We start from the raw sequence: 26807 nt of genomic DNA, 5'->3' as shown, positions 1-26807 counted from the left end.
TACCCGGTTAGGGGCAACCACGTTAATATGACTCTAGGGTTCTAAATAGCTATTAGTGGCCATTTGGTTACAACAAGAACCAGAATAAGGATGATCAAGGATTCTATTACCAGCAGTTGGCAGTGCCTGACGCATTTTCAACAAAGCCTTTTTGTTTTCATTTTCATTCCTGGCAAATAACTTGTCTTTGGGGTCTCTATGGATGATCTTTTGGACACATCTCCCTGCAGGTCATGGGGAAAAATGATGAGTGGAGGATACTTTACCTCTTCATGGAATCAGGGAATAGGGATCAGTAATAGTTCCACGTAGTTTAACTTACTATTTTGTAAGTTTTGGATTGTTGCAAGTTTTATTCTGTGTTATCACCAATATTGAGGGGTTGATGTGATAGACTGAAAATCTCAAGAAGAATCATTTAAGCAGTGTGTATGTGAATTTAGTAAGATATTTTTCATCCCACAGATACCTGTCATTAAACTTTGCAGATAATACTGTCTGTTGTATGCAGAAAGGAATGTTGAATAAGAAAAAAGTAGCTTTTGCTTCAGAAAACTTATTGCCAGTAATAATCAATTACTTTTACAAACAAACTTATGGAATTAATACAGGATAATATACCCCAGTCACTACATGGTACTCTGATAGAATGTTAAATATGCTTCTGATTTAAATTATGTATTAATTGGTTCAGGCACCAAGTTGAAAGGCCTGGCTGTAATGATAAAGCCAGGCAAGCAGTCTGATTAATGAAAGGAGCTGGGAAGAATTTGCTACAGGGGCTGAAGCACTTTGTCTGGTAGCTCTAATCATAGTAATTTATTACGGGAAGCTTATTCCATGGCCCTGAGTCATAGCTGTTATCCCTTCTGTAAGAGTATATTGACTCACATGTTTAAAAAGATTATCCAGGGATAAAATATTTTAAAATTGAAAAAAGGAAAATATTTTTACTCCTTTTATTATGAAAACAGAGGATGGGAAAAATAAAGTGGGTTGCCCAATGTTACATGTATCTGTATTTGAAAACTTGGTTCCAACTAGAATAATTGACACTGCATTGAGGTACCATTGTGTATGATATTAAAATGGTGAAAAACATTCCATTATTCTTGTAACTATACTAAGTCCTTATTATTCTTATATCATGAATGAGATCATAAAGAGAATAAAGAAACACAAGAATGTTTAAAAGGATCTCACAAGGGCTTCCCTGGTGGCGCAGTGGTTGAGAATCTGCCTGCTAATGCAGGGGACACAGGTTCGAGCCCTGGTCCGGGAAGATCCCACATGCCACGGAGCAACTGGGCCCGTGAGCCACAACTACCGAGCCTGCGCGTCTGGAGCCTGTGCTCCGCAACAAGAGAGACCCCAATAGTGAGAGGCCCGCGCACCGTGATGAAGAGTGGCCCCCGCTTGCCACAACTAGAGAAAGCCCTCGCACAGAAACGAAGACCCAACACAGCCCTAAATAAATAAATTAATTAAAAAAAAAAAAAAAGGATCTCACAAAAGACAAAACTGGGAGGAAAGGATGGACATCAACGTTGTTCTTGATCTAATTGTGTAGATAAATATAGTTTGTAATGAGAACACTTTAAATATATCTTCCTGTCCCCCCCCCAATTGCTTGTTAATTTCTCTATCTCATCTGACTTAAAGACATACATCAGCTGTAGCTATAACATAAAATGTTATAGTTGTGTTTATAACAAAAAATTTTCCAATGTTTTTCACATTTTGGATCAAGTGGAGGAGTTGGTTGAGAAACAAGTAAATGGTTTGGTGTGGTTGTACCTTTGCAGCTGCTCTAACAATAGACTTGGATTCTCTTGCACCCCTTTTGCTCTGCATGCTTTCTTCTCCAGTTTGTTTCACATTATCTCTTTTTTGCCAATATTTGCCTACTATATTTGCCAATGTCCTGAAAGTTCCTGTTCTGTTTTCTTGACACCAAGTAGGATTCAATCCCCCTGACCTCTGCCTTTCATTTCCAGTGAGTTCCACAAAATTATCTTCTAGGCAGAATGTATAAGTGAGGGATCATAATAGTGAGGGATCTGTCTCTGGGAAAATTCCATTTGAGTGGAACATGAGATCTTAAAGGCATGAATTAGAAGTCAAGAAGAAAAAGAGATAGCTAAGATGCTTGGACTTAGCAGTAAAAGAAATTTGGTAGTCGGGATGGTGCAGCTATTGATGGTAGGGTTGGGCAAGTAAAAAATGAGACAGATGAAAAGGAACCAATAGCCAAGCAACTTGAAAAGATTGCCAGATGACTTCAATAATAGGTATATCTAATATTCTATTTAATTGTTTTTGCATTGCTGTGATGTCAATCTCTCAGCAGAACATCAGGAATATCCCAGTTGATATCTAAATGACATATTTATTAAGTATATATTTGAGGGGATCATCTACAGTATGCCTAGCGGTGCTACTCATCATCAGTATCCTGATAAACTGAAACAAAGGGCACACTTGCCACACTGAGGATGGATCCCTAACCTAGACTAGAGGAGCTCAGGTAGTCTTGCTGGAATAGGAAACACCTGAAGGTATTTTTTTGTTTTGCATTTCTCTTTTTTTTTTTACATCTTTATTGGAGTATAATTGCTTTACAATGGTGTGTTAGTTTCTGCTTTATAACAAAGTGAATCCGTTGTACATATACATATGTTCCCATATCTCTTCCCTCTTGCATCTCCCTCCCTCCCACCCTCCCTATCACACCCCTCTAGGTGGTCACAAAGCACCGAGCTGATCTCCTTGTGCTATGCGGCTGCTTCCCACTAGCTATCTACCTTATGTTTGGTAGTGTATATACGTCCATGCCTCTCTCTCGCTTTGTCACAGCTCACCCTTCCCCGTCCCCATATTCTCAAGTCCATTCTCCAGTAGGTCTGTGTCTTTATTCCTGTCTTACCCCTAGATTCTTCATGACATTTTTTTTTCTTAAATTCCATACATATGTGTTAGCATACGGTATTTGTCTTTCTCTTTCTGACTTACTTCACTCTGTATGACAGACTCTAGGTCTATCCACCTCATTACAAATAGCTCAATTTCGTTTCTTTTTATGGCTGAGTAATATTCCATTGTATATATGTGCCACATCTTCTTTATCCATTCATCCGATGATGGACACTTAGGTTGTTTCCATGAGTTTGAATTAAATAGCCAGTGAAGAAGGGAAAGGGTATTCTCATCCAGACATGGAAGTAAGAGAAAGAATTCTAGGTGGTTCTGTAAAGCAGGAGGGTGGGTGTACTGAATCATTCATGACCCTGATTCTGTTAGTCAGCTCAGGCTCTTGGCTATGTCCTCCTGTGGCCTTTCCTCATGAACATGTGGCGGGAGACGGAGAGAGGGAGAGACCTCTTTCTCCTCTTATAAGTCCCCAATCTTATCAGAGTAGGACCTCACTCTTATGACCTCATTTACCCTTAATTACTTCCTTGAAGGCCTATTTCCAAACATAATCACATTGTGGGTGAGGGCTTCAGCGTTTGAATTTTGGGGGGACGTAGTTCAGTTCATAGCACCAATCGCGTTGGATTTGATATACTTGCCATGAATTTTGAACTTTAAGTAAGAGGGACTTATTTTAAGGGGAGTTAAATAATAATCATAATGATAAAAGCAACATTATAGCAATGATTATAAAAAACTATAATAGCTATAGCATATTGTGTTCTTCCAGTGTGGCAGACACTGTTTTAACTGGTTTACATGTATTAGTGTTTTTTTTTTTTTTTTTTTTTTGCGGTACGCGGGCCTCTCACTGTTGTGGCCTCTCCTGTTGCGGAGCGCAGGCTCAGCGACCATGGCTCACGGGCCTAGCTGCTCCGCGGCATGTGGGATCTTCCCGGACCGGGGCACGAACCCGTGTCCCCTGCATCGGCAGGCGGACTCTCAACCACTGCGCCACCAGGGAAGCCCAGCATGTATTAGTTTTTGTTTTGTGAATCCTCCTAATAACTTTTAAGGTAAATAGTATTGTTTTTTTCCTTAAGATATAGTTTATGTACATAATTAAAAATAAAAACACAATCATGAGGTTAATTTGACATATAATGTGATACCATCTGTGAGAAATACAGAAAAGGATGATTAGCATACATTATTTACTTCCACAAAGGTTGCATTTCCTAGTGTTTCTGATATATTGGCTTAGTAAAATGTTTAAAACACTTTATAAATGTTTAAACATTAGATCTATTGAATTTAAAGAAATTATACATTAGATAATGTCATTTTTGTTACTAGATGAAGATAAAGAGTAACTAGTTTTCAAACTACCAAAAATACATAGAATTAGTTTATGTATTTTTCAAGATTAAGTATTGTGAAGAGGAAATAAACTGCTTACTTCAAAACTATTTAACCTTCTTTAGATGCTGGTATAGAGCACAGGCTGTAAAATGCAGTGGCTACTAGCCTAGACAGACCTGAGCTCAGAGTCATGGCTCTACACACTAAATGGTTGATCTTGGGCAAATCATATCTCCTTTTAAATCCCTTTCCTCATCTGTAAAATGGGTCAATAATAGTAGTACCTACTTCATACTTTTCTCTTGAGAATGATATAGATGAATATTTAGCATAGTGCATAGAAAATTAAAAACTATACTTTTTATTTTTTATTAGGATACTCAGCTTTTGCCAATATTAGGTACTTCTGTTATTATAAAGACAACAGCATGTAAACTTGCAGAAAAAAAACTGAGAAAGAAAATTGATTACAGTGGTTCTCTCCACAGAGTAAGTCTGTAAGCAGAAAGATAAGCAGTAAGCAGAAAGTAAACAGATAAGTAAGCAGAAAGATAAAAGGTAAAAGTGACCTACTTCAGGTATTCCTTCTAACACACCCAACAGTATGGATGATGATTAAATTGGCATTCTTTAGACCTTTCTTTAAGGTAAATAATATTGTGATCCTGTTTTATAGATGTTGAAACTGAGCCACAGAGCCTTCCCCAGAGCCTTGTCCAAGGACCAGGTTTGAATCTCAGAAAGGCTGTGCTGATACTGCCATTTGTTTATTCGTTCAGAACACATTATCTCAAGCTCTGTAACACTGCCAAGTTACAGATGGGCCCTCCTGGAATTTAAGAACAAACAACGGAAGCAGAGATAGCAGAGAAGCAAGCAAGTGCATAGTGTAGTCATAATCTGTGATGATGAATACAAAACATGGAAAATTGATTTAAAAGAAGAGTGACCAGAAGCAGGGAGGCAAGTTACAAGACTATGGAGGAAATACAGGTGACAGACAAATGACCAGAATTTAGACTCGAGCAGGAGCTAGTAGAGAAGGCGTGGCCAAGCAGAGAAGGCTTGATACAGATTTATTTAGAAATGAAGTCTGCTAATGTCATTAGGGTCTTCCTCTGTGGTCCTCTGAAATCTTGGGGGGCAAGACAGAACCGTGCCTGGTTCATATTTTTATTCAACTATGATATCATCTGTGTCATGGGAGAAAGGTTTTACCTCTAGGCTAGCTCAGATGGATTATATTTTGATCAAGCCTTAACCACATCTCCTATTTTAATATTAAAAATATCATCCAAGTTTTATTGCTCTGTGTGCAGCTTCTCTTACTCAGTTTGTTTCATATTCTCTTCATTAGAGTATCCTATATCTGTAATAAGTAGTCAAATCTTTATATAAAACAAGTAGGGGAGATCTGTGTTCTATTAAATTCATTCTTGGGTGTCTCATCTTCTTGTGAGCTCTTGGCGTGTCATGTTACAGATTTTCCCAAATATAGCCAGGCTTCACTCACATCTTGACTATAGTGGTATTTTTTGGGTCCTCACGCATGTCTGCCATCATTAGACCAATCATGTAAGTCCTACATTCAACTAGTGAAAATGGGAAAGCAAAATATTCTAAAACTAAAGGGGGCTCCACTCATCTCTTGTTTAATACACACAGAAGGCCAAGAGATATAACCGTATAACAGGGCATCCTCCTGGAGAACAAAAGAGAAGAAATACAGTATGTCCTTGATTCTAAATAGCACATGTACTTCCCTGCAGTTTAATGCTTCTGAAATGGACATTGGACATGGATCTTACATTTGACTGCATCGCAGAATTAAAGAAACACATTTACCCCAATAGCTTTGACTCCAGACTCCCACTACTTAACTGATGAATCCCGAGTAACAGCTCCTCTATTTACAGTTAAAGCCTCCCTCATCAGAAGTGATGACCTGGTAACTGACTGTGTGTGTGTGTATGTGTGTGTGTGTGTGTGTGTGTGTGTGAGAGAGAGAGCGTGAGAAAGAGAGAGAATGGTGCGGAGGATATAACAACTTTCTGGCCACCCTGTGCTGCTGGTGTCACCATTCAGTGGGATGCTTTTGGGAAGTGGAATTAGGTGTATGAGTCGATGGTCAGTTCAGCTGTGATCCGTGTGGGGTGAGCTTTCTGTAGGGCAGCAGGAGGGAACTGGATGTGTAGGTCTGAAGCTCAGGAGATGAGCTGGGACAGAGATAGAAATGGGTGTTTTCAGCTGCATTTGGGTATTAAAGCTGCATTTTGGTTGAGGTGGATGAGGACATCCAGAGCAGTGTGAGGGGTGTTGAGGGACCCACGTTACAAAGGAGTGTTAGTGATTTTTCCCTTGCGACCATCCTCTTCGGAGCAGGAACACGCAGAAGCTTGTGAGAAGTGAAGGAAGCAGAGTAGAACAACACAAAGTCGTAGGGTTGAATTTATAGTCTGAATTATCTACTGGGCGTCGATTGTGCTTGCCAGAGAGTTTGAAGATCCCTACTTTGCAAAGCTCGGTAGTAACTCTATTACCTGGAGTATTTGCCAGTACGTGGCTGATAGTAGTGCTTAATTATTAGCTGTTGGATAAATGTTAAAGGGGACAGAGCACCAGAAAAATTAATTGGCACCATTTTTATGTTGATGTTAAAAATCATTACAAAGCAGTAGATAGTAAATAATTAAATATAAATACAATTCCTGTTAGCCTTAGTCAATTAGACAGTGCTAAGGTGGGTTCTGTTCTTTAATCCGACTCATGCTGTATGTAAATAAATATGTAATCAGAATGTGAAAACATCGAAACATAAAATAGGTCCTAAAAATTCAGTGGGAATGAAATTTGGAAAATTTGCTTGTAATATTTAAAAAACTCAAACGAGGTATACTGCGTTGTTAATGTTATATGCTGATGCCTTTTTATTTATTTTCTATCTATTTATTTTTAAATTGTTTATTTATTTGGCTGTGCTGGGTCTTAGTTACTGCGTGCGGGATCTTTTAGTTGCGGCACGTGGGATCTAGTTCTCTGACCAGGGATCGAACCTTGGCCTCATGCATTGGGAGTGTGGAGTCTTAACAGCTGGACCACCAGGGAAGTCCCTGATGCCTTTTTCGATTCAGTGTTTTCTATGTATTACAAGTTCAAAAAATGAAAGAAAAGTTGCCAAAGCACTATCTCTGTATCAGGACCATCATCTTAGCCTCAAATTGAATTCTAAACCAGTATCCTGCTCAAATGGCTCTTCTGCAAGGATATTGGCAATCAGACGGACCCTGTTTTGGCCTCTGCTTTCAGTTGGTAATACTTCCTCTGGGAAAGAGAAATAACTCATAGTATAATCTACTAAGGCCCACAATTTCTTGAGCATTTCAGGCTGTCCTTTCCAAAGTATAAGGTCAGGGAATAAATCTTCACCACAGAATGTCATGAGTGACATCAGCCTGAGCCTTTGTGAAAAAGAACTTAGCATCACACAGATTTACAAAGGCAGACATAAAACCTAGACACAGTCATATATCACAGTCATGTCAGAAAGGAAAAACTTAAAATACTCATTAAATAAAAGCATTTGCCTTGTAGTGACCTTAATATTAACCTCTTTTCTTCATGGGTAGATATTGCCAGCATAAATTGAAATCTTCGTGCAAAAAGAGTATATTTAAAATCTTCAAAGAATGCAGTGATTTGGAGACTTTGGGTCTGTGGGGTTCTTATCCCCTTAATTTCTTGCTCAGAGAGTTTTGGGGTTCATTCATTTTCAGTGTTAGTGAACATTTCCCAGTCTATGAGTTCCGGCCTAATTCCTTGATTGGGAATTTGCACATGTTCTTTGTAAAAAAAACACCCCTGTTAACCAGCCAGTTCTAACCTTGACTTAGTCTCGCCTGAAGGACTCTGGCTTCACTTAGTTCTAACTTTTTGATAAGTGAAAACAAATGAGAAAAGCTTGCAATACAACTTGCTTTGAATGGCCATATATTTTGAAAGTTGCTAAGGCTGGTATAAAGAAGATAGAAAGCTAAATCAGCCCAGCTCAGTGTGACACTTATGAAGAAAGACTACTTGTTCCAGAAATAAAGCTAAATTTACTTATGTCACAAAAGCCTACCTTGGGAGTGGAGTCATAAGGGCAAAACTATTTCAGAACAAGGATGGACTATTTCTAGTATCAAAGGAACTCTCTGATGTTTTCTTTAAGACTTAGTTCCTCTTATAATCTTATTCAAAATAAGGTTTCAGTTTATGACACATGTTTGAAATGTATTATATTTTTAGCTAAACTCTTCCATGAATTTAACTGGTATGTGAGTGCTTTAATAAAGTGAGAATAATTTCTTAAACCATTGACTAGGTTGCGTTTTGTTTTCATTTATAGTGGTTAACTTCATACATAATGATTTATCTGACCAACAGTTTTCATTTAATTTCAATTTTTGTGAACATGTATGTCAGACTGTGTACTGGAATGGCAAGAATTGGTTCATTCACAAAGAAAAGCATAGGTTTTATGTAAGACAGCTTCATAATGGATGAAAATATAACCTGGTGAAATTCTGCTATCTCCACGTAGTATTAGAAAGCAAGCTATCCTTTTCTTTTAATTATGTAGCTTCCTGGATGCAACCTGGGATGTAAAATATTTGGAGCTTAAGAGAACACACAGGGGCTTCCCTGGTGGCACAGTGGTTGAGAATCTGCCTGCTAATGCGGGGGCACGGGTTCGAGCCCTGGTCTGGGAGGATCCCACATGCCGCGGAGCAACTAGGCCCGTGAGCCACAATTACTGAGCCTGCGCTCCGCAACAAGAGAGGCCGCGACAGTGAGAGGCCCGCGCACCGCAATGAAGAGTGGCCCCCGCTCGCCGCAACTAGAGAGAAAGCCCTTGCACAGAAACGAAGACCCAACACAGCCAAAAGTAAATAAATATTATTAAAAAACAACAACCAAACTCACTTAAAAAAAAAGAACACACAGCAGCTTGAGTCAGTATTGTCAAATGAATGTACAAATGAATAACAGTAAAACCACATAATGAAAAGTTTTTCCCCTCATTTAATTCTAATACGCTATTACACAAGTGTGTTATTGGGAGTCTTTTCACATGTAATTAAACTATTGAGAGACAAAAAAATCTGAGTAAACTGGAGGCCAGGGAAGGACAGATGAAAGAATGCTAAATTCCACAAGCATTTTATCAGTTTACCGCTATGCTCTCTAGTCTGATAAGAAGATGGGGAAAAAATCTAGTGCTTAAAGGTCTGATGAAAGACTGCATATAACTGAATAAACATCTTATTAATTATGAAAGTAGCATTTTTATTTTCAAAGTGTACTTCAAGCTTTTAAAAATGCACCAGTAATTTCTAACACTTGGAAGACAGCCACAGGCAGCCTTTATGGCGGTTTCCGACATGACCTACATTATTAAGTGAAGCCACTCTTACTAACGGTGGATGGCATACCAGTTCACTCTATCTTTGCTAAATCTTTTCACAAAGTTATTTAAAGACATGTCTGTACCACCCCCAGAGTGCCAAACTGTTCCATGAATGACAATCCTTTGCCATTAGGAGAACTATCTTATATAATGTAGTTCATGTAGCAAGATAACTTGCAAAGTTAATCTTTGTAACTTTTGTACGTGACCTTTTCCTTATTCTGTTGTGGGTATTCCCATTGCCCTGAAGAGAAACTGCAGAGATGCAAAGAGGAGATTTATAGCAGGAATAATACTTTTGAAAATCCAGTCTTTTGAACTGTTAGAGATTTTATTGGGAAAAGAAACGGATCTTTTTTTTTTTTTAAATTGGGGTATAGTTGCTTTACAATGTTGTGTTCGTTTCTGCTATACAACGAAGTGAATCAGCTATATGTATGTGTACATATATCCCCTCCCTCTTGGGCCTCCCTCCCACCACCCCTCCACCCCACCCATCTAGGTCACCACAGGGCACTGAGCTGAGCTCCCTGTGCTATACAGCAGGTTCCCACTAGCTATATGATTTACACGTGGTAGTGAAGTAAATCAGAAAGAGAAAAATATCATATATTAACGCATAGATGTGAGATCTAGAAAAATGGTACAGATGAACCTATTAGCAGGACAGGAATAGAGACGCAGATGTAGAGAATGGACGTGTGGACACGGTGAAGGGAAGCGGGGTGGGATCCATTGGGAGATTGGGATTGACATATGAGAAAAGAATCTTTAAAATTAAAAATTTTAGAACAGAATTGATGTTCTCCAGCACGCTGAGATTCACTGAGCTCTATGTGAGCTGCCCTTGTAGACATCTCTTTATTAATGTGCCTGGGATCTCAGGAGAACCCTGACACTGAGAGTGAGTCTCTTGGCCCCCAGAAGGACAGCGACGGTCATGGAACAAAAAAGTATCTAACACTTGTTATTGGAAAGGATTTGAAAGTAGAGAAACTTATTCCCTTTGACTATTAATACTAACCTTTTCCTTAGCCTTCTAATTGAAGGGCAAAAAATCGATTTCAAGAAGAGCTCTTACTTCCACTGATAAAGAGGATGTCTTAATGTAATAATAAGAACTTCCCATTTAGGAGAACAGCTTTCCATTGTAAATGAATTGCCAGTCATACAATATGATGAAGTTATATTAGAATTGTAGGCTCATGAAGGATTTCAGAGTTCCACATGCTACCCACCTACTTCCACATGCTACCCAACACCAGAATCCTGGCAGTACCATACCCGGCAGTTGTCATCCACTCTCTCCTCGAATAGCTTCACCAGTGGAGAACTCCTCACACGTATGCCAGTGTTTTTCATTGTTGTCACCTCCACTTGCTTAAGAAGATTGTTGTTCTACTCAAGGTCCACTACCAGTTTCAAATCCTGCATATTTTCTGTATGGAATAAAATAGAATGCGTTATTGAACTGAAGGCCCTGTTGGTTATCCAGCCAGAGAAGGAAAATATATTTCTTAGATTTGGGGGGGCGCATTTAGGTGGAATTCATTGCATTTTCGATATTCTACATTGTTAACTCCTGAAGAGCTATCTGAAAATGAAGCAAACATTTTTAGTGTCTTTTCAATTGATGTGGAAACTGAAGCAGAGAGGAGTTCCCTTTCTCACTTTCACACAATCGATGACACAGTTTGGAGAACATTTTCAGCTGAGTGGAGGTGAAGAATTGAGATGAAGAAAGTCTGTCTTTGAGCATCTGGTTTAGTAAGTCACAATGTGGTTGCATTTTGAATATGTTTACTTGAAACATTAGAAGTGCCTCATAAGAAAGGCTCTTTGAATCAAAGAAATTGCTTCACCAGCAGAAATTTAAAAAAAAGAGTAGAGTGCCATGTAGTTGGAACGCTTTTGAAGGCAGGGACCTTGTCCCTGTGGCCCAGAAGGTTTCTGAGGGTGTGATTGGCAAAGTCAACCCACAAACAGGAAAACTATAGGTTTAGAGCTGGGTGAAGCCTTGCTGAACAGAGAGGATGAGGCGTGTTGGGCCTTTGGGTGTTTGAGAGAGGAGGGGAAAGCTTGGGTCCTCTTCCCTAGGGGTCCCGCTCTAGCATCTTGTGCAGGTGAGAGGGGAGGGCCTGGCTCATTGCCCCATCTCACTAGCAGATCTTATGGGAAAGGGAAGAACAATTTTGTCAGCCTCTGGGATCCCCAGGTATGAGGAGAGAACAGCTTTATCCCTTCAACCGGCTCGTGTCAGATTCCCAGTCTTGGGAAGGTGTTCTGGGCACACGGCTGCTGAGGTCTCGGAGACAGTGTTGTGCACTGGAGAAGGAATGGTTGGATCTTGGTCATGGAGCTTTGGGGGAAGGAAAAGAAGGGGCTGAGGCTCAGAGGAGAAGATGTTGGTCTGGAGCTTGCCTATGATGCATTAAATCCTAGATAAACGTGAAATTAGAGGCAAAGGATGGTTTGAAATGCCAAGGCCAAAGAATCAGGCAGAGTGCAAATGGAAGTCAGGGTTAAGAGAACAGGGAGATGGCCAAACAGTCAAGTTCAAGAGGGAGAATAGGGAAAGATGTCATGAAAAATCAGAACGTTGTTTCAGTTGATCCAGTGGCCATGAAAATGGTTCTTAAAGCAGTGGTTCTCAGCCATGGCAGTCCTGCCCACGGGGATATTTGGCAATATTGGGAGACATCCTTGGTTGTCACAACTGAGGGTTGGGGGAGAGCAAATGGCATTAGTGGGTAGAGGCCAGGGATACTGCTAACTATCCTACAGTGCCCTGGATGGCTTCCCACAACCAAGAACTTTCCAATCCAAAGTGTCAGTAGTCCCGAGATGAGAGTCCCTGTCTTAAGGACTCAATATGCTGTCCTGTAGTTAGATTAAAGTGGAAGAATTTGCATTTCCCACACATCGTTTTCTTCAAGGCCTCTCGCTGATTTTTCCTTTCTAAACTGAACCTTGACCGATGGCTCATTTCCTCAGATGGGCCTGTGACGGTGAGGATGCGTTAGACATTGTTCCAAGACGCTGATGCCAGTGTCACGCCGGCCAGAGATGATTTTGACTATCATGTCCATTCCAGGTGATGTTGGGAGTGCCTCAGTTTACTCTCTGGTTTATCTGTTTATGTCGGAATTGTCCAGCCTTCATCAGCTGGCCACTGACTCTCCTCCTGGCCACCTTAATAACTCTTGGAGCTTTACCTGTTTCTGAGATGACTGTCTCCCTGACGGCATCAGTGCTGACACTCATCTGGCTCCACTCCCATCAGAGGTGGGAATTGAGTCCTTCTGCAGTGTACTTGCCCAAGGTCAGTTCATCTGTCCTGTGACGTGCTTCTGTTACTTCAGGATAGCACCAGGGCACAGAGCTCCGAATTTGACGTTTCCTCTGTATCTTCCCTCTCCTCCCCATGTAAGAACTGCTTAGTAAGGTTTGTAGCTCATTTCGTCTTGCTGTAAACTCTCAAAACTTTATTTGCCTACCTTCTGATAAAATGTTTGTATTTGGACCGTGCTGTGAAAATAGATCTATATTCTGAAAGGCTTATTGAAAAGCACTGTGGAAGATCAAAACTTCCTGTGGAGAGAAGACACTTCTATTTCCATGAGTAAGGGCGGAAGCATCATGCAGACTGGGGAGCAAAGGGGTCTGTGGCTGTTGACTTGCCGATGTGAACTTTGGGAAAGCCAGGTCAGCTTTCCTCACCTCCAGGAAGGGACCTGTCAATCCATAGCTATCTCCTGTGTGTGCAGTCAAGAATCACTGAATTTTCTCGTCTTGTTCTTTTCTTGGAAGGAAGGAGGGTCCAAAGCGGGGAAAAGGGCTCTTGGGCTGAGAAGGGGGTTTGGGGGAAGGTTAAGGTGGAAATAAAAGATCCCAGGTTTGCCATCCAAACTAACCCACAGACAGATTCAGGGTAAGAAATCTATTTTTGTGTTTTGGACATTTTCCCCACTTAGAGTATGTGTGTTTGAGAGAGAGAGAGAGAAAGTGGTAACTATGCAAAAAATTCTAATAATGCTAAGTACACAGGGAAAGAGCTTCTTTTTACATTTAGGTCAAAAAAACTAGGATATCAAAGGTCCCCAAAGACTAGGGATGGGGGTGGTGAAGGCCCCTGTTGGAATCCTGGGAAAAGAAGGATCTTGGTTATATCTGGACCCTTGCATGACTGTTTCCACATTTCCTTCCTTCCCCCAAGTTCGAGGAATTTCAACTCTGCTTTTTATTAATCTCAATAAACAGAAGCAGATTTTTTTTTTTTTTTTCCTATCTGACAATGTAGGGGAAGTCAGTATTTACAAGCTTTACTCTGTATCTCTGCATGTACCTGTTTTGCCCATACAGGATGTTCCAACTTATGAATAGGCTGTATTCCAGAAGTTCATTTTATCAGGATTTCTCAACTGGACAAGCATGCTACTGGGCTTCCAGGGACCACTGAAGTCCCTCAGGGTCTGAGCAAACTTTTGCATGTATGTGCAGATCACACACTTTCCGGCCAGGAAGTCCACTGTTTGCAAGGGATTCTGAGAGGCTTTTTTTTGCAAAGGCTTTGACTCCTTGATGTTAGAAACCCTCTTTGGTAATCAGTTGTTTGGAGCTTTTAATGCATAAATCAGAAATGGATTCTGCCTCAAGAAGCTTACAGCCTAGCAAGGTTGATAAGATGTGCATCGAAATAGCTGTAAAGGTTTGACAGAATGTTCTGGACATTCTGAGAAAACGAGATGACTCTGGGCAGTGGGCATCGAAACAGCTTCATGGTTTTTCAGAGTGAATCAGGGTTGTCCAGAAGAACAAACAAACCACTGACTTTAAGGGAGTTAAGGGACCCATTTCTATGTGAGACATTTGCAAGTTAGTTGTTTGTAAGCCTTTGTCTTAAAGATATGAAGATAGCCACATTATATTTATGGTTACAGATACCATTTCTTCATCAACTATGAAAAACTGTAGGAAAAAAACGAAACAAAATAGAGCTCTACCGATTTTATTTCACTGTTCCCTCCATTAGCCCGCATCTGCTTCATTTGATAAGGACACATTAAAAAGCAGACTTTGTACTTCATTTCTTAGCACTGTGACTGGTAAATGCTCTCATAAAGTCATATTTAGACAACGAGAGGTGCGGGTTTTGTCACAGCGCACCTGGAAATTGGAACTGGAAGCGGAACGTTACCCGCTCCTCCTCCCCCCACCAATCCTTTATTCCTGCGTGAGTCTAGCCTGAAGTGACATTCTCTGACCACTAGATGGCACTCCTGCCGAGCCCCGATTTACCAAGGGCGGGGCGAGGCTCGACGGATCTCCCAGAGCCTCTGGAAGAGATGGCTGTGCCTGATACAGGCGCCGACGGAGGGGGCAGAGAGTCAGAGCTGCGCAGAAGAGACTTTCAAGAAATCAAACCGACGATGTTTGAGGTGACAAAAAGCAGGAACTGCCTGTCAGCTTGTCACATTTACATTGAAAAAAATGTGAGTTGCCTCAGGCATGACTGTCTCTGGGCCACAGGTGCGGGAGACAAATTAACAGGCGCAAAACGGAACTCTTAACTCCCCTAACGCTGGCTCTTCTTCTACGTTTCTGTTTCTCTTAGCGCGACCTGCTGTTTCCAGGCTCCCAGGCCAAGTGGTTTCTGAAGTACGTCTTTAATTCTTCAGCCCTCCTTTCCCCTATTCCATCCTCGAGTCCTGATGTATGCTTCTTTGGACTATCTTCTGGGTCTTCTGTGTCCCCTTCCTTTTCCCTGCATCGCCTCGTATCATTTAAAGGGTAATTACATAAATAAAAATTAATTCAATTGCCTCTTACTTGCTCCAACTCTATTCTTCTCACTTTCAGTGAAGACATATTACTGCTAGAGCTTGTAAAGTATAGTTTAATCACACTCATTTATTTACTCATTGATTCACTTTATTCCCTCTTTCAACAAATACTTCCTGAGCTTTTTCTCCGATGTCGTTCTAGACTAGGAGGGATCCCTCCGCGATCCGTGAACGTGGGTTCCTACCCACAAGAGGTTCCTTATGCCAGCATGTGAGAGGTTCCTTGAGCACAGGCTCAAGAAGGGACAAGCCTGTGGGATCTCTGAGGACAGGGAGAAGCACTGACTTACCATGTGGTGAATTGGCTCCAAACGAATGAAATTTTGGTAATTGGTCTTTCTATATTTGTTATTTTCCTTCTATGTTTGTGATCTATACAACTTGATTTTCTGTAACGTAATAGAAGTGCAATAAATGTTTGTTGAATGAATTAATAAAAAGACATGACTCCAGACTCCTCCGTAATTTTCACCACCATAATCCCAAATATTCGATAAGATGCAAACCTTGCAAAGCAATAATCTTTCAGCGTTTGTTGAAATTTCCTTAGATCTGTTTGTTCCCAAGAAAAAAATGATTCAGAATAATTTAACAAAGACCTATGTATCCTGCTTTTTCTAATCATACCATTTTATCATATTTGCTTCAAATCTATTTAAACAATTCAGTTTACACTTTAATCAAATTTTATGTGTAAAGAAAGACTAAAATTGTTAAAAGAAATACTTGATGTGATAAACAGTGCCACTTTCCTTCTCATAGTTTTTTGCTCTTTGGGGGCAGCCATTTTCAAATATTTTACTATTTACTTATTTGGCTTGTAATGCTACTTACTGATTTACTAGTTTTGACTCCCCATAGCTGTTTTTCAACCTTTGACCCCATCCATACAATATTTGGGACATACTTACATAAAAAATTATTAGCCGTTTATCTGAAATTCAAATTTAACGGGGTGTCCTGTATTTTTATTCACTAAACCTTGCAACCCTGACCTTCTAACCATACACAAGAACACTGCCTGCCCCGAGCTGTTTTTTTCCCCCTTGGGGTATAGTTGCTTTACAATGTTGTGTTGGTTTCTACACAACTGGTACAACGCAGTGAATCAGCTATATGCATACATATATCCCCTCCCTCCCTCCACCCACCCCATCCGTCTAGGTCACCACAGAGCACTGAGCTGGGCTCCCTGTGCTATACAGCAGGTTCCCACTAGCTATATGTTTTACACATGGCAGTGCACATACATCAATCCCAATCTCCCAATTCATCACCACGCCCTGTCCACACGTCCATTCCCTACGTCTGTGTCTCTATTCCTGCCGTGAAAATAGGTTAATCTGTACCATTTTTATAGACTCCACATACATGTGTTAATATACAATATTTGTTTTTCTATTTCTGACTTACTTCACTCTGTATGATAGACTCTAGGTCAATCCACGATTCTACAAATGACTGAATTTTGTTCCTTTTGATGGCTGAGTAATATTCCATTGTATATATGTGCCACATCTTCTTTATCCATTCTTCCATCAGTGGACATTTAGGTTGCTTCCATGTCCTGGCTATTGTAAATAGCACTGCAATGAACATTATGGTACATGACTCTTTTTGAATTATGGTTTTCTTTGGGAATATGCCTAGTAGTGGGATTGCTGGGTCATATGGTAGTTCTATTTTTAGTTTTTTAAGGAACCTCCATACTGTTCTCCATAGTGGCTGTATCAATTTACATTCCCACCAACAGTGCAAGAGGGTTCCTTTTCTCCACACTCTCTCCAGCATTTATTGTTTGTAGATTTTTTGATGATGGCCATTCTGAGTGGTGTGAGGTGTTACCTCATTGTAGTTTTGATCTGCGTTTCTCTAATAATTAATGATGTTGAGCATCTTTTCATGTGCCTCTTGGCCATCTGTATGTCTTCTTTGGAGAAAAGTCTATTTAGGTCTTCTGCCCATTTTGGATTGGGTTGTTTGTATTTTTGATATTGAGCTGCCTGAGCTGTTTGTATATTTTGGAGATTAATCCCTTGTCAGTTGCTTCGTTTGCAAATATTTTCTCCCATTCTGAGGGTTGTCTTTTTGCCTCGCTTATGGTTTTCTTTGCTGTGCAAAAGCTTTTAAGTTTAATTAGGTTCCGTTTGTTTATTTATTTATTTTTATTTTCATTACTTTAGGAGGTGGGTCAAAAAAGATCTTGCTGTGATTTATGTCAAAGAGTGTTCTGCCTATGTTTTCCTCCAAGAGTTTTATAGTGTCTGGTCTTACATTTATGTCTTTAGTCCATTTTGAGTTTATTTTTGTGTATGGTGTTTGGGAGTGTTCTAACTTCATTCTTTTACATGTAGCTGTCCAGTTTTCCCAGCACCACTTATTGAAGAGGCTGTCTTTTCTCCATTATATATACTTGCCTCCTTTATTAAAGATAAGGTGACCATATGCACGTGGGTTTATCTCTGGGCTTTCTCTCCTGTTCCATTGATATATATTTCTGTTTTTGTGCCAGTACCATACTGTCCTGATTACTGTAGCTTTGTGGTATAGTCTGAAGTCAGGAAGCCTGATTCCTCCATCTCCATTTTTCTTTCTCAAGATTGCTTTGGCTATTTGGGGTCTTTTCTGTTTCCATATGAATTGTAAAATTTTTTGTTCTAGTTCTGTGAAAAATGCCATTGGTAATTTGATAGGGATTGAATTGAATCTATAGTCTGCTTTGGGTAGTATAGGCATTTTCACAATGTTGATTCTTCCAATCCAAGAACATGGTATATCTCTCCATCTGTTTGTGTCATCTTTGATTTCTTTCATCAGGGTCTTATAGTTTTCTGCATACAGGTCTTTTGCCTCCTTAGGTAGGTTTATTCCTAGGTATTTTATTTTTTTTGTTGCAGTGGTAAATGGGATTGTTTCCTTAATCTCTCGTTCTGATCTTTCGTTGTTAGTGTATAGGAATGCAAGACATTTCTGTTCATTAGTTTTGTATCCTACAACTTTACCAAATTCATTGATTAGCTCTAGTAGTTTTCTGGTAGCATCTTTAGGATTCTCTATGTATAGTATAATGTCATCTGCAAACAGTGACAGTTTTACTTCTTCTTTTCCAGTTTGGATTCCTTTTATTTCTTTTTCTTCTCTGATTGCCATGGCTAGGACTTCCAAAACTATGTTGAATAATAGTGGCAAGAGTGAACATCCTTGTCTTGTTCCTGATCTTTGAGGAAATACTTTTAGTTTTTCACCATTGAGAATGATGTTTGCTGTGGGTTTGTCATATATGGCCTTTATTATGTTGAGGTAGGTTCCCTCTGTGCCCATTTTCTGGAGAGTTTTTGTCACAAATTGGTGTTGAATTTTGTCAAAAGCTTTCTCTGCATGTATTGAGATGATCATATGGTTTTTCTCCTTCCGTTTGTTAATATGGTGTATCACATTGATTAATTTGCCTATATTGAAAAATCCTTGCATCCGTGGGATAAATCCTACTTGATCATGGTGTATGGTCCTTTTAATGTGTTTTTGGATTCTGTTTGCTAGTATTTTGCTGAGGATTTTTGCTTTTATGTTCATCAATGATATCAGTCTGTAATTTTCTTTTTTTATGATATCTTTGTCTGTTGTTTTTTTTTAATATAAATTTATTGATTTATTTGTTTTTGTTTTTGTCTGTGTTTGGTCTTTGTTTCTGTGTGCAGGCTTTCTTTAGTTGCGGTGAGTGGGGAACACTCTTTGCTGCAGTGCACGGGCCCCTCCCTGTCGTGGCCTCTCCTGCTGGGGAGCGTGGGCTCTAGACACATAGGCTTCAGTAGTTGTGGCATGCGGGATCAATATTTGTGACACACGGCCTCAGCTGCTCTGCGGCATGTGGGATCCTCCCGGACCAGGGATCGAACCCACGTCCCCCGCAATGGCAGGCAGATTCTTAACCACTGCGCCACCAGGGAAGCCCTCTTTGTCTGGTTTTGGTATCAGGGCAATGGTGGCCTAGTAGAATGAGCTTGGAGTCCTTTGTCTGTAACTTTTTGGAAGAGTTTGAGAAGGATGGGTGTTAGCTCTTCTCTAAATGTTTGATAGAATTTGCCTGTGAAGTCATCTGGTCCTGGACTTTGTTTTTGGAAGATATATATATATATATATTTAACATCTTTATTGGAGTATAATTGCTTTACAATGTTGTATTAGTTTCTGCTCTATAACAAAGTGAATCAGCTATACATACACATATATCCCCATATCTCCTCTGTCTTGCGTTTCCCTCTGACCCTCCCTATCTCACCCCTCTAGGTGGTCACAAAGCACCTAGCTGATCTCCCTGTGCTATGCGGCTGCTTCCCACTAGTTAGGTATTTTACATTTGGTAATGTATATATGTCCATGCCACTCTCTCACTTCATTCCCAATTACCCTTCCCATTCCCTCTGTGTCCTCAAGTCCATTCTCTACGTCTGTGTCTTTATTCCTGTCCTGCCCCCAGGTTCTTCAGAACCACTTTTTTTTTTTTTTTTTTTTTTAGATTCCATATATATGTGTTAGCATATGGTGTTTGTTTTTCTCTTTCTGACTTACTTCACTCTGTATGACAGACTCTAGGTCCATCCACCTCACTACAAATAATTCATTTTCATTTCTGTTTATGGCTGAGTAATATTCCATTGTATATATATGCCACATCTTCTTTATCCATTCATCTGTTGATGGACACTTAGGTTGCTTCCATGTCCTGGCTATTGTAAACAGAGCTGCAATGAACATTGTGCTACATGACACTTTCTGTTTTTTTATTCCATCCTTTTTTTTAAAAAAACATCTTTATTAGAGTATAATTGATTTACACTGGTGTGTTAGTTTCTGCTTTATAACAAAGTGAATCAGCTATACATAAGCATATATCTCCACATCTCCTCCCGCTTGCGTCTCCCTCCCACCCTCCCTATCCCACACCTCTAGGTGGTCACAAAGAACCTAGCTGACCTCCCTGTGCTATGCGGCTGCTTCCCACGAGCTATCTATTTTACATTTGGTAGTATATATAACTCCATGCCACTCTCTCACTTCGTCCCAGCTTACCCTTCCCTCTCACCATGTTGTCAAGTCCATTCTCTACGTCTTTATTCCTGGCCTGCCCCTACGTTCTTTAGAGCATTTTTTATTTTTTTAAGATTCCATATATATGTGTTAGCATACGGTATTTGTTTTTCTCTTTCTGACTTACTTCACTCTGTATGACAGACTCTAGGTCCATCCACCTCACTACAAATAATTCATTTTCATTTCTGTTTATGGCTGAGTAATATTCCATTGTATATATGTGCCACATTTTCTTTATCCATTCATCTGTCATTGGACACTTAGGTTGCTTCCATGTCCTGGCTATTGTAAATAGAGCTGCAATGAACATTGTGGTACATGACTCTTTGAATTATGGTTTTCTCAGGGTATATGCCTAGTAGTGGGATTGCTGGGCCGTATGGTAGTTCTATTTTTAGTTTTTTAAGGAACCTCCATACTGTTCTCCATAGTGGCTGTATCAATTTACATTCCCACCAACAGTGCAAGAGGGTTCCCTTTTCTCCACACACTCTCCAGCATTTATTGTTTGTAGATTTTTTGATAATTGTCATTCTGACTGGTATCAGGTGATACCTCATTGTGGTTTTGATTTACATTTCTCTAATGATTAGTGATGTTGAGCATCCTTTCATGTGTTTGTTGGCAATTTGTATATCTTCTTTGGAGAAATGCCTATATAGGTCTTCTGCCCGTTTTTGGATTGGGTTGTTTGCTTTTTTGATATTGAGCTGCATGAGCTGCTTGTAAATTTTGGAGATTAATCCTTTGTCAGTTGCTTCATTTGCAAATATTTTCTCCCATTCTGAGGGTTGTCTTTTCGTCTTACTTATGGTTTCCTTTGCTATGCAAAAGCTTTTAAGTTTCATGAGGTCTCATTTGTTTATTTTTGTTTTTATTTCCATTTCTCTAGGAGGTGGGTCAAAAAGGATCTTGCTGTTTTTTATGTCATAGAGTGTTCTGCGTCTGTTTTCCTGTAAGATTTTTTTAGTGTCTGGCCTTACGTTTAGGTCTTTAGTCCATTTTGAGTTTATTTTTGTTTATGGTGTTACAGAGTGTTCTAATTTCATTCTTTTACAAGTAGCTGTCCAGTTTTCCCAGCACCACTTATTGAAGAGGCTGTCTTTTCTCCATTGTATAGTCTTGCCTCCTTTGTCATGGATTAGGTGACCATAGGTGGATGGGTTTCTCTCTGGGCTTTCTATGCTGTTCCATTGATCTATATTTCTGTTTTTGTCCCAGAAGCATACTGTCTTGATTACTGTAGCTTTGTAGTATAGTCTGAAGTCAGGAAGCCTGATTCCTCCAGCTCCATTTTGCTATAAACTTCCCTTTTAGAACTGCTTTTGCTGCATCCCACTGGATTTGGCTCATCATGTTTTCATTGTCATTTGTTTCTAGGTATTTTTTGATTTCCTCAGTGATCTCCTGATTATTTAGTAGTGTAATGTTTAGCCTCCATGTGTTTGTATTTTTTACATATTTTTTCCTGTAATTGATATCTAGTCTCGTAGCATTGTGGTTGGAAAAGATACTTGATATGCTTTCAATTTTCGTAAATTTACCGAGGCTTGATTTGTGACCCAAGATATGATCTATCCTGGAAAATGTTCCATTTTGAGAAGAAAGTGCATTCTGTTGTTTTTGGATAGAATGTCCTATAAATGTCCGTTAAGTCCATCTTGTTTAATGTGTCATTTAAAGCTTGTGTTTCCTTATTTATTTTCATTTTGGATGATCTGTCCATTGGTGAAAGTGGGGTGTTAGTGTCCCCTACTATGATTGTTACTGTCAATTTCCCCTTTTATGGTTGTTAGCATTTGCCTTATGTATTGTGGTGCTCCTGTGTTGGGTGCATAAATATTTACAGTTGTTATATCTTCTTTTTGGATTGATCCCTTGATCATTATGTAGTGTCCTTCTTTGTCTCTTGTAATAGTCTTTATTTTAAAGTCATTTTGTCTGATATGAGTGTTGCTACTGCAGCTTTGTTCTGATTTCCATTTGCATGGAATATCTTTTTCCATCCCCTCACTTTCAGTCTGTATGTGTCCCTAGGTCTGAAGTGGGTTTCTTGTAAACAGCATATATATGGGTCTTGTTTTTGTATCCATTCAGCCAGTCTGTGTCTTTTGGCTGGAGCATTTAATCCATTTACATTTAAGGTAATTATCGATATGTATGTTCCTATTACCATTTTCTTAATTGTTTTGGGTTTGTTATTGTAGGTCTTTTCCTTCTCTTGTGTTTCCTGCCTAGAGAAGTTCCTTTAGTATTTGTTGTAGAGCTGGTTTGGTGGTGCTGAATTCTCTTAGCTTTTGCTTGTCTGTAAAGGTTTTAATTTCTCTGTCGAATCTGAATGAGATCCTTGCTGGGTAGATAATATTGGTTGTAAGTTTTTCCCTTTCATCACTTTAATTATGTCCTGCCACTCCCTTCTGGCCTGCAGACTTTCTGCTGAAAAATCAGCTGATAACCTTATGGGGATTCCCTTGTATGTTATGTTTTGCTTTTCTCCTGCTGCTTTTAATATTTTTGTTTGAATTTAATTTTTGTTAGTTTGATTAATATGTGTCTCAGTGTGTTTCTATTTGGGTTTTTCCTTTGTGGGACTCTCTGTGCTTCCTGGACTTGGATGGCTATTTCCTTTCCCATGTTAGGGAAGTTTTTGACTATAATCTTTTCAAATATTTTCTCAGACCCTTTCTGTTTCTCTTCTTCTTCTGGGACCCCTATAATTTGAATGTTGGTGTGTTTAATGTTGTCCCAGAGGTCTCTGAGACTGTCCTCATTTCTTTTCATTCTTTTTTCTTTATTCTGCTCCTCAGCAGTTATTTCCACCATTCTATCGTCCAGGTCACTTATTCATTCTTCTGTCTCAGTTATCCTGTTATTGATTCCTTCTAGTGTATTTTTCATTTCAGTTATTGTGTTGTTCATCACTGTTTTTTGTTCTTTAGTTTTTCTAGATCCTTGTTAAATATTTCTTGTATTTTCTCGATTCATGCCTCCAGTCTATATCTGATATTCTGGATCATGTTTACTATCATTACTCTGAATCGTTTTTCAGGTTGGTTGCCTATTTCCTCTTCATTTACTTGGTTTTTGTAGGTTTTTACCTTGCTCCTTTGTCTGTAACATATTTTTTTGTTGTCTCATTTTCTTTGATGGTTGGGGCTGTGTTCCTGTCTTGCTGGTTTTTTGGCCTGAGGCATCCAGCAGTGGAGTTTGATAGCAGTTGGGTGGAGCTGGGTCTTGGTTTTGAGATGAAGACCTCTTGGAGACAACACACCAATTAATATTCCCTGGGACCTGAAGTTCTCTGTTGGTCCAGCAGCTTGGACTCAGCGCTCCCACCACAGAAACTCAGGCCCGACCCCTGGCCTGGGAACCAAAACCCTGCAAGCCGCACAGCACAGCAAACAAAACAAACAAACCAAAAAACCAAGAAAACAACAAACAGAAAGGAGCAGAGGGTTTTCCTGGTGGCGCAGTGGTTGAGAGTCCTCCTGCCAATGCAGGGGACATGGGTTCGTGCCCTGGTCTGGGAAGATCCCACATGCCACGGAGAGGCTGGGCCCGTGAGCCATGGCTGCTGAGCCTGTGCGTCCGGAGCCTGTGCTCCGCAACGGGAGAGGCCACAACAGTGAGAGGCCCGTGTACTGCAAAAAAAAAAAAAAAGAAAGAAAAGAGCAGAACAATAACAAAGAATAGAAAATAAAATAAAATTTTAAAAATTTATATACATTAGAAAGAATAACAATAAAAATGAATGAACAAGAAGAAAACAAAAGAGAACCACAACAGCAAAACTAAATAAAAAGTAAAAATTAAAATGAAAACAATGAAAAAGAACAACAGAAATTCCCTGGTGCCTCCTCTGTCAATGTCCTTGCCCCCATGGTGAGCTATGGCCTACTTCCACCTCCCCAGTAGTCCTCTAAAACCTCTACATAGGTCTCTGGACCAGCTGTGTCAGCTCCACTTCTGCGTGTGTTCTGCTCACCAGTGTCTGTTCCTGGAGCTGGTCCAGAGCACACGTACTTGTGTAGGCCAGCGCCCGCAGGGGCCAACACAGCTGGAGGAGTCCTTGGAGGGGGCGGTGCTTGGCCTGCCTGGATCCACGTGGCCAGAGGAGACCCTGTTAGGGGCGGCACTCAGGGTGCCAGGACCTACAGGTAGACTTTGGAGGAGGCAGGGCTCTGGCCCAGAGACCCAAGTGGCCAGAAGAGGCCCCGGTGGGGGGGTGGCTCAGGACCAGGATCTGCGCAGCTGGAGGGGGCCCTGGTGGGTGGGGCTTCAGGCCCAGGACCCCAGCAGGCTCACCGGGGCCCAAGTTCGTGGGGGAGATGTTGGTTGCGTTCCCCTCCAATTCCCCAATTCCCTGAAGGTCCCTCTCTGTCCCTGCTGACCCCCTTGCTGAGAGTGGACCCCTCTGAGCACAGGAACCTCTCCCCTCCCCCAGCCCCTCCTCAGGGGCACTGGTCCTCTCCTGCCTCCTTTCTTCTTCCCTCCCTCCTTCCCTCCCACATCGTACCTGGTCACGTGGGGGTTCTTCCAGTCCTCTTAGGTATCCAAGGACCCCCTCCAGTGCCTAGCAGGTGCCCCAGCTGCAAGGAGATGCGCACTCCGCATCCTCCTACTCCCCCTAAGCTTTAACTTTAGTTACATCTTAATTTTTGCTTGATCACTTTTTAATGTTTAATGTTCTGAGGAGTGTGCAAATACTAATCAAAGCTGAGCTAGAGAGCATTTAAAATATCGTTCATTTTCTTTCCCATTTGTTGTTTGCTTCCTTGGATTGAAAATTGGTTTTACGTTTGCTTAATTTTCTTTGTATCTACCACTAATTTACCCTCAAACGTTACCAGTTGTGTAATTATTGTCTCAATATGTTCAGTTAAGTTCAATTCTTGAAGAAATTTCTCGTGGAGACTTCTGTTCTGCACTAGTCTCAGGAGATTGTTCTCTGGACCTGCTGCATGGCTGAAATATTGGAGAAACTTCATCCTGGGGACCCCTGACTCTGCTTTCCTGTGAGGGATCTTCTGGTTTGGGGGTCTCTTGTCTTTATTTTTGTGTACTACCTCATTTCGGTGGGATTTCCATGAGAAAGCTTGCTTGGAAGGTGAGTGGATTGAAAATTTGCACATGTGCAAATGAGTTTATTCTACATTCACACCTGATTATCCTTTTGGCCAAGAATAGTATCATATGTTGGGGATTATTTTGAAAGCACTGTGATAGTACTTTCTAGCAATGTTGCTGTTGAGAGCTAAATGCTATCTTGAAATTGGATTCTTTCTGTCCCAGGTATTGTGAAATTTTTACAATGGTGTGTGTGTTCCTATGTGGGTCTATGTTCAGTTGTTTTGGATTCTTGGTGGGTATCTCAGCCTCCAGACAAATTTAGGAAAAAAAAAGTTCACACTTGATCAATGAGTAAATAACATTCAGAACCAATTTCCATGAGGAATGTCAACTTTTCTGCTCTAGGTCTTAAAATGATCAAATTACATATTTTTTCTTATTATTTAACACCATGCAGAAGACTTCACTTAAAAAACATGAGTACTAAAATCATTCCTAATAAAAGTCCAAAATATTTGGAACATAAGATTTACATTTTTGCCTACCATTTGCCCACATCACCCATCATTTCAAATTTAAACCCAATTTAAAATTAAAATCTAAAGTTCTAAAGATTGAAGCTAAAATGGTTTTGCCTAATATTAGCTTTTGTTAAACAGATATTTGGCATAAAAACCATTTGTTATGACCACATATATTTTAAATATTTAAATACCTGAGTCAACACAGTTCTCTTGTTTTAAAAGTTCTGAATTTGATCAAATTTAATTTTGTGGAAAAGGAGTGCTGAAAGCTACATAGACTTTGGAACCTGGGATGGTTTTGAATTTTGATTTTCCCAGTAATCAATGTGAACTTAGAAAATGAACTTAACCTCATTGATTGTCGCCTCTTAAATGGTTTATTTTGTGGAATAGCAAATAAAAAATAACAATTCCCAAAGTACTTTGTGCCTGCCACCTAGTCCACACTCACTAATAACAGTTCTTCCGGATATGTGCTCCTGGTGCGGCTGTGAAGGAGAAGCATCAGGAGATGACCCGACTCTCCAGGAGCATGCTTGTCCTTCTGTGAAAAAA

Source organism: Globicephala melas, chromosome 14 (assembly GCF_963455315.2).
Source record: "Globicephala melas chromosome 14, mGloMel1.2, whole genome shotgun sequence".
Classification (NCBI taxonomy): domain Eukaryota; kingdom Metazoa; phylum Chordata; class Mammalia; order Artiodactyla; family Delphinidae; genus Globicephala; species Globicephala melas.
Note: the sequence above shows the minus strand (reverse complement) of the source record.